The sequence below is a fragment of the Sander lucioperca genome, chromosome 13 (genome assembly GCF_008315115.2).
Source record: "Sander lucioperca isolate FBNREF2018 chromosome 13, SLUC_FBN_1.2, whole genome shotgun sequence".
NCBI lineage: Eukaryota > Metazoa > Chordata > Actinopteri > Perciformes > Percidae > Sander > Sander lucioperca.
This window is the reverse complement of record NC_050185.1, coordinates 3,061,478-3,074,937: the sequence shown is the minus strand read 5'-3', so window position 1 is coordinate 3,074,937 and position 13,460 is coordinate 3,061,478. Positions and strand designations below refer to the sequence as shown.

General features: G+C 41.2%; 1 protein-coding gene across 5 annotated transcripts in view; it reads right to left on the bottom strand.

The window, feature by feature from the left end:
• Window positions 1-9,918, bottom strand: part of arhgap32b (Rho GTPase activating protein 32b) — a 135,862-nt gene extending 125,944 nt beyond the window's left edge. For all 5 annotated transcript variants that reach the window (XM_031310990.2, XM_036008608.1, XM_031310992.2 and 2 more), the window contains exon 1: window positions 9,440-9,918. The gene's annotated coding sequence lies outside the window, so the exon portion shown is untranslated. The remainder of the gene's footprint in view (window positions 1-9,439) is intronic.
• Between the last annotated feature and the right edge of the window lie 3,542 nt (window positions 9,919-13,460).

The following is a 13,460-nucleotide window of genomic DNA, read 5'->3' as shown; positions in this document are numbered from 1 at the left end:
AAACAAAAACCATGTAATGAGGTCTCAAATATACAATAGCTGCATTCATTGTATACTAATAGACTGAGGCTAAAGCTACATATACAGCATTATAAATGAATGTGTGTATTCAAATGTTACTTGTTCCAACATCACCTTGAATGGATGCTTACTATAGATAAATATACCCAATACCCAATAGTGCCCATATTATGAAAAAAAAAAAAATCACTTTTTCTGGGATTTGGGGTGTTCTTTTGTGTCTCTGGTGCTTCCACACACATACAAACTTTGAAAAAAAAAAAACATCCATGCTGTTTAGAGTGAGATACGGTTTCTGAATATGTCCTGCCTTCAGTCTCCGGGTGAGCTGGTCAAAATCTGCACGGCTTTCTCCGTCACTAGCCGAAACGAGGGGGCTAGGGGGCTAACCGTTAGCATGCTAGCTCATTCTCAATGGCAAAACACTGCTACAACACACACAAATTTACCCTGATCTACTAAATTAATTGTACAGAACTACTTACATGTCCCTGTTCTGCAGGTATTCCACGCAAAGTTGGAAGTTCGCCCTCATTTATGGCGTTTTTCCATTACGTGGTACCTGCTCGACTCGCCTCGACGCACTGTGCGTCCATTTTCCATTGCAGATTTTAGTGCCGCCTCAGCGTGGCTGGTCATCATAGCGGCGCCGCAGTAAACTGCCGTGACCTAACGCGACACACACACACAGAACCTCAAAGGTGTGTTGTTGTTGCCAGAAGACACATTTCGTTTCAAAAGAAGCTGGAGGCAGCAAAAAAAAATACAGCTGGCTAAACTATTTAAAAATGGCGGGTTCGTTCAGGAAACCCCCGTCTGTCGCTTTCACGTCACCTTTTGGTATCAGCTCAGCTCGCTTGGAACCTCAACTGAGGTGGTACTAAAAAAAGTACCTGTTAGCAGGTACCAGGTACTTTATTTCATAACGGAAAACCAAAAAAGGCGAGTAGAGTCGAGTCGAGCAGGTACCATGTAATGGAAAAATGCCATTAGAAGAAGTCTCCCGGCTAATCCTGCCTTGTACAGGACGAAGTTGGAGAAACATAGGGCTGTCCTCGACTAAAGAAATTCTTAGTCGACTAACACTTATATGATTTTGTCGATTAATCGATTAGTTGATGTAATCGACAGGGCTGTGCTCTTTGAGAGGTGATTAAGACTAGAAAAGCACAATATAAATGTAGTTAATGAACCATCTGTAAAACTGAGTTTCTCCACAATTAATCCTGCAAAAGCACCACTTTAAATCTTGTGCTTACCAGCAATGTGCTCATAAGTTGCTTGGAAATGAGTAATTAAGCATGAATAAGCATAAAAAATGACTCATCAACTAAAGAAATCTTAGTTGACTAAGACCAAAACGACCGATTAGTCGACTAATCAACTAAGAGGTGGCAGCCCTAGAGAAACAGCTAGCTAGCAATTGTGAGCTTACCTAGCTACTGCGCATGTGCGACTACCAAAAAAAGATGTTACAGAAGTTGCGAGGTCTCACTCTGTAGCTAAAACAGAGACCTGAACACACAGGGTGAAAAGAGGAGCTGCAGCAATGTGCAGTACAACAAAAATATGGTGTTTTTTGAAAATTAAACCATGTAAACCTATTCTGATATAACCTCTAAATACAATTATGAACCTGAAAATGAGCAGAATATGGCCACTTTATACAAGCAGCCCAGAGGATAGAGTTTTACTGGATTGTTTGTATTTCCAGACAATATGTTTCACTTACACAAAAGAGGACTCGAGGAGGAGGACTAGTTAAAGCTTTAGTACGTAACTTTTTGATATTAATGAACGTCTCCGTTACATTCAAGCCATTACCAAATGAGTTGCTACAAAGCTAATTAAGACTATCAGCTCCACACAACTCTCTCTGGATTTCTCAGTATGGCTGTGTTCATTAATTGGTGTCGTCTGGTGACTTTCCCGCACAGAAACTCCAGTAGAGATAATGACCTCTTCTGAAGAGTCCATCATGTTTTTTTAATCCTCCGTGTCCTCCTTGGCTACTAGCAGCTGCGTGTGCGATCACGGAAGACTTGTGTCATTTGGAAGCAAAAACAGTGGTGTTGTCATTACTTAGAATTCCTCATGGGGGGGCAGAAACCACGCACTATGATGAGTTTAGCAATAACACTGTCTCAGTTATTGAGTTTGGGGGGGGGGGATGGGAGAAAAGGTTGCCTCAAATCCAACGGAGAGCAGGACAGCATAACTTTATCCCCTGAAACATCTATCTAGGACTGACTCCCACACAGTGGCTGTTCCAGTCATAAATGGGGCTTTTTTTTAAATTAACTAACCACAAAAAAAATGTAGTTATTAAATTGTAGTTAGCAATGTAGGCTCCTTGGCCTTGGCAGTAATGCTGAGTTAGTCTACTGCAGAAACCATTAAGAGGAGATAAACACACAGTTTATTCCATTCCTGATATTTTTGCTTTTACATTTTTTGGTTTTGGAAAAGCTATTTAAAAAGGCACAACGATTTGAACTCTTCCCATACACAATATATCTCTCTTACTAGAGCCACATGTGCACCGACTCAACATGGGGAGAAATCCAATGCCTGAGAGACCTGCTGTGCCTGGTTGCGCGGTTGCTAAGCTGCGATTGGACAATCGCTGTTTGGGGGAAGAGGGTTTAGCAAACTGTCACTTTTTACAATGTGTACTTCAAGAGAATGGCGTAATTCTACTCCTTCGTTTGACTACAAAGAGTGGCCACTTTAAAGTTAAGGTAAACTTTATTATCCCGGGAAATTCATGTGGTGGTTACACATCTCCTTAAAAGAAGAAGAAACACACCACTTACTGGTCAGTATGCACAAAACAATATACAACACATACATAAGACACTAAAGCAATACGCAATTCATAACCTGAAGAAACCAACAAGTATCCTCAGCTTCCTCTTCTCGGGTCATTGCCAAGTGCAATTTTCTTTTAACTCCATCAATAGAGGTTAGGTTTCACTTTATAATTTAGTGATGTCCTTTACTGCCTTTTTGCTTTTGCTTTTTAGTCATATGCTTTAGAACTCCTCCCCCCCCGGCTCTGTTCTTAGCTGCAATGACCCAATTTTCCCCTCGAGGATCAATAACATTCATTTTTTTTACCGGTTCATCCACACAAAAAAATGTGGGTAAGACTGGAAGCGAGGTCAGACTTACTTTTGCTGCACCACAGTTTTTGACTCCACCTTACTCCTGCGACTCCAGGAAGAAGGGAGTTAAAATGCTGACAGACCGCATAACAGACAAATCTATGAACTCAGGTAGCAGCCGCTTGCACTGCTTCCCGGATGCTTTCAGCACCTTGTCAGAACAATCTGTTGAACGTCAACACTTTTGGTAGGACCGTAAGCTAAACTTTCAGCTACACGGCTTCCCAAAATACTTCCAAGCAGCAGTTTCGCAGAACTTGTTGCCAACAAAGTCCTGAATGAGAACCCATTTTGTCGATCCAATCTCATTATCCTCCGCTGAGCCATTGTGGGAATACCCTGGCAACTCACTAATCAGTGCCTATGTCAATGCCAGGATTGTTTACGGGGGAATGGAATCTCCTTTGGGAATGTCACGGCATCCTCAGAGGCCTGTGACTGTGCATAGAGCTCGGAGCGAGATGCTTTTTCACACCAAGAATGAGCATGTGCATGTGTGGGACAAGACTTGAGGAGAGCAGCGTATGTGCATTGTGCATAATTAATGAACGAGGAATCACAATGGCCGCTCAGCCACGCACAATGCGTCAGTATCTCATGCTGGGGTCAGAGGTCATGTCTGGCTTTGTGCGTGGCCGCCAAGGATGAAGACAAACAAGGAGAGCTTTGAGAGGGCAGGAGGTTTCATGTACATAGCAAGACAACAATGGAGAGCCGCTGGTTGCGTAACAGTAGAAAGAGGATAGTCAGCCTGCACACAGTTTTACATTTTGTTTGATATAAAAAGGCATTATGCTGAATTAATTACTGTGTATTTATTTGAATAAAAACCTGGCAGTCCTTTTATCATTGCCTGCAAAACAAGAAGCTACTCATATGACATGACCAAGACCTGAAAACATAGCTAACAAAGGTAAAGGGCTTTTTTAAAACATAAATTTTATGTAAAAGGAAGGTTTATGGAAAAGGTAGTATGTTATCTTCAGGATAGTCAAGTTATTTAACTAGGTGGATGGTAGGACTGATCCTTAAAATGATGCACAGGCAGCATCCTGTTGCAGAGGAAAGATGACGCCAGACTATTTACTGACTAGAACTCGTGACACGGCTGACGCAACGGCTGAAAAATAGCAAGTCAACACAGAAAACTGGCACCCTTCTTCAGTTTTTTTTCCTCACAAAAACTGTAACAAAATATTAACAGTTCAGTTTTTGCAAGCAAAGCCACCAGCTTCACCCAGGAGAGATAACAGTTTGGCTATAAAAAAAAAAAAACAAGATCATTGGTGTGAAGTCTAAAAGCAGAACACATTCAAAAATGATCGCTAAGAGAGTTAGCATCCCCATGTGCTTCTTATTGAACTTGGAACAAGATGAACAGTCTGAAGCCACGCTAGCCGCTCTGTTCACCGTGCTAGTTTAGCATGCAGCATGCTAAGATTTGCCATTAGTACAACTGAGGCTGATGTGAGATGTCATTAGCTTTGGTTATTATAATTCACCATGAGGGGGAACATGAGTGTACTAAATGTTATCGCAATCCGTCCAATAGTGAAAGGCAAGCTCAGACCAGTGAATGTGCTTACTTAAGCACCAACTTACACTGTCTGCTTCTCTTAGGAGGTCTTCTTCACTACTGGGACCTTGATTGCTGTATTTTCTCTTCCTCTATCACAATGTACTCGTCCGCTGATACAACCCCTCGGCTCAGACTCCAACAGCAACAGCTTAACTCGTGAGACAAATGTGCTGCGGCCTCCAAGATTTGCATCAGCCGTAAGCGGAGACAACTACTTGTACCGTCTGTCTGCTAAGATACGGCTAATCCTGAGGTCGCCAGCGCAGTGAATCTGAAATCGTTTGGAGTCTTATCTACTGCCCCACAGAGTTTTGTTGTTTCAGCTGTGGCTGGCTGTCCAAACTTGTAACAGTAATGTTATTCTGGCTCACATGCTCACATCTAGTCCTTACCTTGGCAACAACGGCCTTGTTGGGAACATTGGTTTCATTTGACAGAGTTGCAGTGGCCCCAGTTTAAACAATTTGGTATTCTGGCATTTTCCTATTTTACAAAGAACTAATCTGCCCCGCCTCAACCTATACAGACCTGATTTAAAGCAAAGGGATACTGACCTCCACAGTAAAGACTGATCAACAAACAACTGCCTGTCATGTATTATGCAAAGAGACAGTATCTTCACTTCAAATAAATCAGCATTTATACTCTGGCTCGGGCTGTGCTCACTAAACAAGCTGTTCCATTAAGAGGCTGTAGGTAAATTAGCTGCTGACAAGAGGCCAAACCGCCCCTTCCCGTCACTTCCATTAGGCCTGTAACAATTATTACATAATTGTATAAAAAAAATGATCGCGGTTTCTTTGTTTAACCTTGAATTGCTAACATTAGCTAAAGTCTTAAGGTGTATAACTCGTAATTGTTGATTTTGTTTAGATATGCCAAATTGTAATGATATAAGGGATTATTGGTCTGACTTTATATTTGTATTATTATTTCAATTGTCAGTTGTTGGCACTTGACCTAAATACGCTCATAGCAACAAAAAGCAAAGGGGGGATACAGTTACAAAATATGTTTTATGATAATGAAGAGGCGTGGTTTACTTCATAGGCTGTGTGTTTGTGTTATTACATTATCTGGGTCACATGACCGTGATATATAACCAAAAGATGTTTCCTGCGATTCATTCTAAACGTTAATTTATTTAAAAAAGTAATACATTAAAGTGCTCATATTATGCTTTTTCCCTTTCCTTTATTGTGTTATATATCTTTTTTGTGCATGTTATAGGTTTACAAAGTGAAAAAGCCCAAAGTCCACCCCAAAGGGACTTACCATCTCCAACAGAAAACACTGTTCACAAACTGCTCCAAACAGCTCTATTGTAGTCCAGCCTTTACTTCAGAGACAAACGTGGTCACTTTGGAACACATGTTATAATGCTCGCCTAGCTGCTAGCATGGCACACCCTCATACTCTGCTTCTGACTGGCTAGTAGTCCTTACCTAGGTACTGTCAGGGCACGCCCTCATACTCTGCTTCTGACTGGCTAGTAGTCCTTACCTAGGTACTGTCAGGGCACGCCCTCATACTCTGCTTCTGACTGGCTAGTAGTCCTTACCTAGGTACTGTCAGGGCACACCCTCATACTCTGCTTCTGACTGGCTAGTAGTCCTTACCTAGGTACTGTCAGGTCACGCCCTCATACTCTGCTTCTGACTGGCTAGTAGTCCTTACCTAGCTACTGTCAGGGCACGCCCTCATACTCTGCTTCTGACTGGCTAGTAGTCCTTATCTAGGTACTGTCAGGTCACGCCCTCATACTCTGCTTCTGACTGGCTAGTAGTCCTTACCTAGGTACTGTCAGGGCACGCCCTTATACTCTGCTTCTGACTGGCTAGTAGTCCTTACCTAGGTACTGTCAGGGCACGCTCTCATACTCTGCTTCTGACTGGCTAGTAGTCCTTACCTAGCTACTGAGCATGTGCGACTCCCAACAAAGACTGAACAGAAGTGAGATGTCTCACTCTGTAGCTAAAACAGAGAGCTCAACACACAGGGTGAAAAGAGGAGCTGCAGCAATGTGCGGTACAACAAGTAGGCCTATATGGTGTTTGTTGAAAATTAAACCATGTAAACCTATTCTAGTACAACCTCTAAATACAAGTATGAACCTGAAAATGAACATAATATGAGCACTTTAATAAATCTTTCTAAATTGGACTGAAAGAGACAATTATATTGTTAATCGCAATTATTTCTCAGACAATTAATTGTACAGCAACATTTAAAATTGTTCCAGCTTAACTTCTATGTTCAGTTCTCAGCTGTAAAACAGGTCAAACTCATCTGCTGCACCAGCCGAGTCCAACACAGACAGAAGAGGAGCTGGGCTGCTGGCAGTAATCACCTGGCCCAACGGCCAAGTAAGAGTTACACGACGTGGCAGCTTGAAAGTACCTTCATATATTTTTTCACGTGGTTGGAATAGAAAATGTTACTGTGGGATATATCAGATGAAAAAAAGTAATGTTTAGTCAGTCAAAATAATTCACAATGACCTATCTGATGAGAAATGGATGCCTAACAGCGTGTCGGTTATATTCATTTAGCTGTAACATTTCTCCTCGGCTAGAAAATAAGAAATGAATCATCTGGATTTAATGCCCTGTCAGCTAAGGACAGAATCCTCATCACAATAGCAATGAAAACATCATTGTATGTGAATCATGGTCTAAATGTCCAAATAAAAGCTATTATTCTAAAACTGCAACAAAAGAAGAATTGATTGAATGGTGCAAGCCTCCGGCCCAAAATGACATCTATTGTTGATGTTTATAAAACTCAGCGTGCAGGAAATGAAGTTATGATTGACACGGAAAGGGATGGTTATGATAATTGCGATAGTATGATGAGCAACCCTAGTGACACATTGCCTGAACGTTATAAGATCAACACAAGCTGGTATAAGATGTACATTGATCATATCTGACACTGATGTCCCATCTGATTAAAACTGATCTCACCCGTGTAAAGTCAGACTTTTATACCATTAGAAAATACCACAAGAATTCAATTTTTCCTGCAAAAGATTAGGTTAGTCCACTTTGTTAAAGACACCTTCAGAGAGGAAAAAAAGGGAAATTCACAGCACTACTTTAGACTGCGGCTGTATATTTTTAACAAATTAAAGTGGGTACAGTAGAATATTACAAACAGGGTTATGTCATCATATGGAAATGATAACAACCTAGAGCTTAGGGCTGGATCAAGATAACATCAAGTACCAACATGCTAGGTATACTAGTACAGTTGTACAAATGCAGATAAGAGGTTAGTGTTTGTTTACACACACACACACACACACACACACAATTGGGTATATTTGAAAAACACTGAACCGTGACCCTCGATGGCAAAATACATAACGAACCATGGCTTGTAAACTGTTCCACCCTAATCATGCTGGAGGCAGAAATGTAATGGGTTTTAGAGGCGTGTTGCTATAGACCCACTTAGTCATGCTGACCGGGAAATGTTGCACAAGGGAGATGATTGGAAAACATCCGTAGAAAACTATGATCAAAGTGCCCTTGAGCAAGGCATTCACTACCCAAACGCTCCACTCAAGATGACATATAATGACACAAGATGGCATAACAGTGCTGTGGCTGTGCTGAGCACATAGACCGTATGGCTGAGCACCGTGGATATGAAAGCCGTCCCAGTTGTAGTTGATTTGCCTAGTTAAATAGGGATTAAAGGCCTCCATGCACATCTGATTAAACAGCTATCTAATACAGGGAGTGATGCGTCAGAAACCCATTGGAACTGTGGATAAAATAACATGAGAGGGAGTGGGTAGCTTTTAAGACAGTCCCTCGTGGATCACACTAATTTAGGATTCAACATGGATGAAATAATTTTAAAAGAGAGGGCCAAATAGAAAAACTAGACCAACTACTTGGCAGTGGAGCCCTTATTTTACTTTACTGAAACGGGGGGACTTGTTAGTTAGGATATCTTTAAAAAGGTAATACAACAAATGAATGGTTTCAACCAGACTGATACACAACTAGGCAGACTTTATCATAGACTCTCACACATGCACTTCTCGTATGTGGAGAATACCATAAACCAGACTACGTTAAATATATAGCAGTTTAACGTTCTTTGTTTGATGGTACTGTCTCCAAGTGACTGTGGCATCGTCTGATCCAACAAGCAGCATGTGAACAGAGTAAAGTTATAACGTTAGCCTATAATATAAAACTTCCAATATTAGTTCACGGTAAAAGTTATCAAGCCTGGTAGTAACTTTACAGCCGAAAATGAACAAAGGATTAAACATTACGGATGTGCTGTTGCTGTGTGTGTATGTTGTACGACGAGCGCTGAATTCAATGCAGCGTTAAATTGCCCTATTTTTGAACGGGCTTTTGTATGCAATTGCCTCACTAGTGGAGGATTAGCCAACTGCAAGCCATGACTAGCTGGAGAGACGTAACGTTACTCTCGCTGTGGCCAATAGCCCTTTACACACACACACCTCCTCCACTCTCTTAACACACACTCACAATACACACATGCGCGCCGTTAACGGTAGCCGATTTCACTGTCTGGCCACTACACACCAACTACAACACTAATGTTATCTAGCAAAGTAATGCAAAAGAAGGCAAGTCATACACAACGAGCATGTAGCATTAGTGTGCTAGCTAAGTAAAAGTACCTGTATTTTGTGGTCGAGTCTGTGGTCGTTGACCACCGTTGGTTGGTGAGATGAGCTTAGCTTTCGCTGTCTCCGTCTGGCGCTTCACCGCTGTTCAATGCGCTCCTCATTACAGCTTCACGTTAACAAAGCAGCAGCCTCAAATACGTCAGGCAGAAAGAATTGGAAACATTTTTCAATTTCTCTCCAAGCAGAACCCGCAGAAACCGCGCCAGTGGTTGTAGTCACAGTTTGACCCAAACAAAAAATGCTCCCCGACGGGAACCGTTCAGTCAGTTGCTGTTCTCTTCTGGGAATAAATAAAGACTACTATCGCCCGCCAAAACAACTCTTCCCTTTCGAAATAAAAGTCCGACTCAGTTCGCTGGAGCCACAGGACGTTATTTCCAGGTTAAAACTTGTCAAGAGGCTTTCCTCTGTGTGCAACTCAAAGGAGAGCACACCTCGGAGTGGATACTGACTGTCTGGGGCAGAGGAGCAGCGCTATCCTTGTGCTGCCTTCACGTGCTGTCGGAAAAGTTGAGCACGAGCAATTCCAAAGACAGATGGAAAAAAAGACAATTTGGTAATTTGCTATCATATTCCAGTTGTCAAAACGTGTGGGTAATGGGACCTGTCTGGCTGTGAATTAAAATGGTTGAGACAATGAAAACCGCACAAGGAGTTGATTTAACAGTGATTAGATAGCCCAGCTGAAGAGCATTTTCTCAAAATCATGCTGCTGTAACGTTAACATAAAATATCTTACAATAATTGAATTATTAATTTAAACCGACAATCACATTATATATATTTTTAAACCAGGGTTAAGTTACGGTTCAACTAGTCTAGCTTTGCCAGACCGTCCTCCAAAGCGTGCTTAAGGAGGGGATGGGAGGAAAAATGGCATTTCTTAAAAACCAATCAGAATCGTCATGGGCGGTGCTAAACTCCGCACAGAGCCGCTGCAAAATAGTCAAACTCCGATTGGACAGATAGTCTAGCTAGCTGTCTGGATTTACCCTGCAGAGATCTGAGGAGCAGTTAACCATAGTCCTCAGAAATCCACCGAATTTAAAATTCCAACAGAAGGAAATGAAAATACTTGCATCCGGCGGAATTTCCTGCAGCACCGAAGCAATCCCGGAAGTTGAACGCAAAGTATATAGACTAAAGTTCAACTAAAAGATAACCAAATGGCTTTTTAGTTCTGAAATATCCAAGCAACTTTGGCTGGATTACCAGTCTTATGCTAGGTAATCATAGTAGCTAATATGCCATGACTCGCCACTTATTTACATATAGCCAATGAATTTATCTTTAAAATGATATTTTGATACATTAAATCACCAATACTATAAAAGAGTCAGAGTTAAGGAGGCTAATCCACTATAAGACTTCCATCTGCAACCACTGAGGGACACTAAACTGTCAGGGATTGGTGGGGGCATACTTGTTTCCCCAAAAAGCTAGGAAGTGGCCTTTGTGTTAAGATTGTTTTTAAGGGCTCCTGCACACTGCCTGCGTGGCGCGAGCGTGGCGTTTCTGTTGCGTGTCAGTTGTGTGGCGGCTGCGTGGCGGCTGCGTGGATTTTTCTATGTCTTTACACACCAGAAACGACGCGGCGCTGCTGCTAGCCTTGTCTGTACACATGTATGTTTCCCATTGATAAAATTAAATACCATGTTAAACATACAGTTTTGTTCAGAATAATAGCAGTGTGTTTAAAAAAGTGAATAATGCTCAAAATCCTTAAAACAGCTTTTAATTCCATAATATCAATGCATTGGGAACACTGCACATTCAATTCTAAATCAAAACATGACCAAAGTTGATCAAGTTTGTGTTATACCTTTACAGGAAGTGAAGAAATAGGAGTATTAGGCTGTTCAAAAAAACAGCAGTATTTGCATTTTTCTTTACAAACTCAAACATTTACTTTATAAACTGAAAAATGTCTCAAGGGTTTGCTTTACTTTGAATCACTGCACTAATATTTAGTTACATAACCATTATTTCTGAGAACTGCTTCACATCTGTGTTGCATGGAGTCGACCAACTTCTGGCACCTGTGAACAGGTATTCCAGCCCAGGACCATTGAACGACATTCCACAATTCCTCTGCATTACTGGGTTTGGCCTCAGAAACAGCATTTTTGATGTCACCCCACAAGTTTTCTATGGGATTGAGGTCTGGGGATTGGGCTGGCCACTCCATAACATCTATCTTCTTCATCTGGAACCAAGACTTACTGGTGTGTTTGGGTCAGTGTCTTGTTGAAAGACCCATTTCAAAGGCATTTCCTCTTCAGCATAAAGCAACATGACCTCTTCAAGTATTTTGATGTATTGAAACTAATCCATGATCCCTGGTATGTGATAAATAGGCCATGATTTTTGCACCACCATGCTTTACTGTCTTCACAGTGTACTGTGACTTCAATTCAGTACATGGGGGTCGTCGGACAAACTGTCTGCGGTCCCTAGACCCAAAAAGAACAATTTAGCTCTCATCAGTCCACAGAATGTTGCCATTCTGCAGTGGGACTTTGCGGGGGCTTCTAGCTGATAGCTTTGCTTCACATAGCCTTCTTCTGATCGTAACAGTACTCACAGGTAACTAACTGGAGCTGATCATTGGTTGAGCCTTTGCCATTTTGGCTATTCTTCGATCCATTCAAATGGTAGTTGACTGTTTTTTCCCACGTCGTTCAGGCTCTGGATGCCATTTCAAGGCATTTGAAATCATTTTGGCTGTGCAGCCTATAATTTTATGCACTTCTTTATATCTTTTCCCCTCTCCAATCAACGTTTAAATCAAAGTCTGCTGTTCCTCAGAGCAATGTCTGGAACGAACCATTTTGCTGAGTATTTCAGTGTGAAATGCACTATAACCAGCATGCACAACATTTGCTTCCTTCCTTCCTTAAATATGGGCCATAACTGACACCTGTTTCTTCACAGAATCAATCACCTCACTAACTGAACACAGCACTGTTATTATTTTGAACATGCCCCTTTCAAATACAGATTAAATTACACAGAATGAGCAGCATGCATGTCATGACTGTTGGGTCTGTTGGTTTTCTATGACTCTACAACACTTACTAGTAAATTATTTGCCATGTAGAAATATCACTTCTACCAAAAAATTTGATTTATGAGGTTAGTGATGTTGGACTGCTATTATTTTGAACTCAACTGTAAATATATACTGATTTGATTACAGCAAAGACAACGTCGGCAGTATTGACGGCAAAATAGGCTACAAAATATTTTGTTTTGTATTGACAGATGTAATATTTGAAAATCGATAATTATTATTATTATTATTATTATTATTTTTAAATTATATTTATATTTGCATTTATGTCAAAACCTAGAGACTTTCAAAGATCAAAATGTCATTTATTAAATGTATTTGTGTCAAAATGACATATAAACATCTTTTCCTATTCTATTTTGCCTGGAAACACTTCCAACACGCTTGCGTGTCACGTGAAAAATAGGCGTCGGTCCTATTTCTAGCATGCACACGTTTTCGGCGCAGCTCGAGCCGCGCCTGAGACGTGCGTGTCACGCAGGCAGTGTGCAAGCCCTAACCTGTTACCATGGGAGCCGAAATAAAAACGGACACGCAACACAGCTGACACGCTCACGCCACGCAGCCAGTGTGCAGCCAGCCTAAGAATGAACTTTCCCGCTCAAGGAAGACTCTTGGTTTTCTTGACAAACATAAGAGTAAAAGCAGTCTTTCCTTAAAATTAGCCAGTAGTGTTAGCATATAGTGGCATAGAGCAAAGATTAACTGGATGCAACAGTTATTTAGTATGACAGTATACAGGTCCTACATGCAGAAGAGGATTTGGGCCACATGTGAAACTTGTATTTGAGTTCTGACTTTAAAGGGGTGATAGAATGCAAAACCGATTTTACCTGGTCATAGTTGAATAATGACAGTTCGGTGGGTAAATAGGACATACATAGAAGCTCAAAATCCCATTGATATCCCTTTCCTCTGCAAATCTCACATTTTGAAACT